Source organism: Dendrobium catenatum, unplaced genomic scaffold (genome assembly GCF_001605985.2).
Source record: "Dendrobium catenatum unplaced genomic scaffold, ASM160598v2 fragScaff_scaffold_674, whole genome shotgun sequence".
NCBI lineage: Eukaryota > Viridiplantae > Streptophyta > Magnoliopsida > Asparagales > Orchidaceae > Dendrobium > Dendrobium catenatum.
The window spans coordinates 687,412-691,439 of record NW_021319136.1 but is presented as its reverse complement, the minus strand read 5'-3'; the positions used below and the strand labels follow the sequence as shown (position 1 = coordinate 691,439).

Here is a 4,028-nt window from a genome sequence, read left to right as displayed (position 1 = left end):
TCCGGACGTTGCACTGCGTCCTTGAAACATTAGAGGTCATTTGCGTTCTAAACATCACTTTTCTTCCTGCTGATGAGATTTTCCTCAGTTTTTTTTGTTTGTTATGTGGTTTAAGGTTTTCAGCGCCTTCTCATCTAAAGTCAGCCAAATCCAGTTGTTGGAAATCAAGGAGAATGATGTGCTGATTTCATTTCCCATTGAGGTAGATCAGTGGTTTCTGCAAGTTAGCTCATCCTTTTGTGAGATAAATTCTATATAGCTTAATTCCCTGCAGCATTTTCCTTCTTGCGAAGCCTCTATTCGCCAAAGAATCTGTGTGGAAAAGGTTCCATAGTTTCAGCTGTTGCAGAACATCTCCTCAGGGGCTATTTGGTAGCACTCAGGATTTGTTTTAAGTAGGATTTTGTAAATTCGTTAAATATGGATTTCAGAATTCCTGAGGGGCTTAAATCCTGAAAATTGTTTGGTAACATTCATGATAAATCCTATTAAATTTTGTGTGACTGTTTGCCTATAGAACAGATTTAATGAGCGGACTTTTCCTCTCTAGCCTATGAATTTCATAAATCCGACAAAAACAGGAGTTTGGAAATCTGGGATTTAGTACGAAAAGAAATTTTCCACTACGGCTGCTTTCATTTGCCGTGAGAGTTGGTTTTGCATTTTAGGCCGTTTGACTAGAGTTCACTCAAATCCGCCTCAAATCTTGCTATCAAACAGCCCCTTAACTTTCTTAATATTTCTTAATATATATATTTTTTTTCTTTTTAAATCTTGCTTCTCTTCCTTCTCCCAAGTGTCATCTAAGACAAATGATAACTTCTTGAACATAAGCTCAGACTTTAGACTCCCTTGAAATTCAAGAAGTGACTCTAAATGGGGCCTCTTATTTTTAAGGTTTAAGGGATTCCAACATTTTAAGGTTAAATTTTTAGTCCGTTTAAAAAAATATATATTACAAAGTTTATTTAGAAAATACCTAGAAAATTGTCAGAAATGAAATGTTTTAGTACGATTGAGATGGTTGTAACTTTTGATATAATTAGGTGTAAAATTATTGCGAAAAAATAATTTATGTATTCTAGTTGTAAAAAGCGATTTTTATAATAATTTGTTTAACAAATAATTATAATAAAAAAAAAAAAAAAAAATTAAAAAAGTTATCGGAAAAATAAAATAGTGAATAGGCTAATTTAGTTAAACTCATACGGACTACTTCGTCGGGCATCAACTTCGTAGATATTTTACCCACCCCGTTGTTGATCATATCCATCTGCATGCACAGTATCGTCCTTTCGCTTTCTTGTCTTTCTTTCCTGGTCGGCGCCGTGGAAGCCGAATGGTTTGTTGGTCCAATCAACCATGGAGAAGCTCATCAAGATTGGCTTTCAGTATCTGAAAGATGAAGTCTTCTTTTGTAGCTTCTCTAGCGAGCTGATTAGAAGATTTGTATTTTTTTTACTACTTTTCGATATAATTTTGTGCTCCGACCAACTTTCCGTCACCTTGTTGAATATTTTGCTTCTGATTTCGATGGGGGCGATGCTCTAATTTCAGTGTTTTTTTTTTTTGCTCTGAGACCGATCTTCAAGCTGCTTCATCATGGAGGTTTTTTGGGTTTTGGCCCTGTTGAATGTAGTTGGGCTTTTTGTTTCTTTGCATGTTCTTCTTTTGCCGCAGTCTGTTCAATGATTGTTTTTTTGGAAGATGTCGCTCTCTGGATGGAGACATTATTAGGAGCGGAGTGCGGACGTAGCTCCGGATGGCACACATGAATTTCCTTATCATAGGTTGATTATTTCCCTCGAGATCTACTATTTCTGTAGCTTGTAAAGATAGGGAAAAAAAAAGAGAAGCAAAAATAAGAAAACCTGATAGGAGTGACTATGCTATAATTTGTCTTGTCTTTTGTTTTTGTCTAAGTTCTTCCTAGAGCCTTAGGGCTGCCTAGGGTTTTGCTTTTCATCATCGGCATTTCTTCGTTGCTGCTTCGGCATGAAGTCGAGTTTAAGCTGTACTTCCCATTAGGTTTTGTCTTCATCTGCTCTCTTTCTAAGGAAGCTGACGTTTAGGGGCTGGGATTTAAGTGGGATTTACGCTAAATCCAGCCAAACGGTTTTTGTGCTCGCATTAAATACCGGCCATGGTTAAATCCCGGAATTAAGGATTTCCAGCTTAAATCCCGGATTTACTAAATCCCTCGGTTCGGCGGATTTGTGGGATTTGGCCGAAGAAGCGCGCGAAAGGTAGAAAGTTATATTCACAGCCAGCGAGCTCCCGTTGGTGCTTCCGATCAAAATGTTGTAACTTCCGATTCTAAAGGAAGGGAAAGTCGTCGAAGGAGGGAAGTCGAACAACCACTAAGGAGCCGAAGTTGTGCAATCTCTACACCTCCTGCAAAGCTGACTGAAAAGGAGGAGGAAATGTTGAGATTAGAGGGTTTGGAGGAGGATGGCTGTTTACAATTCCTCAAAGGCCCTACATTTGTTAATACGGAGAACCTAGATATTCTTCACAAATTAAGATCCATTGGCAAATGTATGGTTTTCTAAATTCTAGCTTAGATGAAAAGCATTGGATAAAAGTTTTAAGAGTTTTCTTTTTGGAAATATTTGTATAATTAGCCCAAAAGTCCCTCAACTTGTTGATTATATTACTCCAAATTTTATGGTGGTTGCAATGCTCCAAATTTTATAGTGGCGGCAATGCTCCAAATTTATACTTCTAATATTGGTGGTAATGGTTGTTATTGTTGGTTCATTGGATCTTTTTTTAATTATTTATTTTGTTGTGCAGAATGTTGGCCATTAAAAGAGAGCATAAATTTAAGTTAAAGTGTGGCAGAGATGAGGATACTCAGGTGGATGAGTGGCTTTACTCTTAGAGACAGAACACAAAACAAGCATGGACTAGAAAGGTTAGAGTAGCTCCAATGACAGGTAAGAGTAGAGAGAGTTGTTTTAGATGGCTTTGTCAAATAAAATGGCCTTTTGGGTCATAGATTTTGCTTATATTAAGAAAGGTAGAGATATACCTAAAAGGTTTTGGTTAGAAAATATTATAAATGATATTTTTTTTATTAGATTTAAATGAGAATTTGATTCTTAATATGACACAACGGAGAAAAAAAGGATTTTTGAAGCTGATCAGTGACCCCACATAGTGGGATAAAGGCTTGATGTTGTTGTTCAAAATGATCTTATCCCCTGTTCTTTTTTGCTGGTATACGGGCAATGATGTTATTTTGGAAGCCTGTTGCTCTCCCTTTGGATGGCACACTCTTGGTATCCCTATTCTGCTTCTCCCTTTCCCTTACAAGCAGTGTGCAACCGGGTAGAGCACCTCCACTTCATTTGGCTGGCTGGCCTCGGCTGTTGCCACATTTCTAATAGCCATTGCTACTACCTAATCATTTCTGAGCTCATTTTGCCTTTATATTTTACCATCCTTCACCTTTTTCAAATTGATCCCAACTTGAAGAGACTGGAGGAGATTGTGAAGAAACTTGATAAAGCTTCAGCTGATGTTGTTAATTTTCTTCATCTTTTAGAAATCACATATTACCGGCACTAATATGTACAGCAACATTTCTCTATCTATGTTGGACCTTGGTGGTATGCGTGAGACAATTCTCTTCTAAAATGTTTATTAGTGCCGGTACTATGTGATTTCTAAAAGATGGAGGTTGAGGAGGAAATGTTGAGATTAGAGGGCTTGGAGGAGGTTGACTATTTGCAAAGCCCCTAAGTGAGAGAAAAAGTGAGAGAAGCTCACAGTTGTCATCTACTAGGATCTGATACACTTTTAATTTTTTTTATAGATTGGTATGCGATTCAGTGGATATTGCTTGGTTCACCATCATGCTATTGATTGTATTGCTTATCTATAGGCAGGTTTCAACATGGCGTGCTTTATTCACCGGTGGCTATAACAGTACAGTAGTTTTCATGCAAGCCATGAAGTCCATACGATTGCCTACCTCATATATCCAGCCTGAATAATAACTTTGTTTTTATATCATAATTGAT

At 37.3% G+C, this 4,028-nt stretch overlaps 1 long non-coding RNA gene across 1 annotated transcript; it reads left to right on the top strand.

Annotated features, from left to right (window-relative positions):
• The first annotated feature begins 1,158 nt into the window (after positions 1–1,158).
• On the top strand, positions 1,159–2,998 carry LOC114579882. Its single transcript, XR_003701114.1, has 2 exons — positions 1,159–1,790; positions 2,797–2,998. It is a non-coding gene; the product is annotated as an uncharacterized LOC114579882 (long non-coding RNA).
• Positions 2,999–4,028: the final 1,030 nt, after the last annotated feature.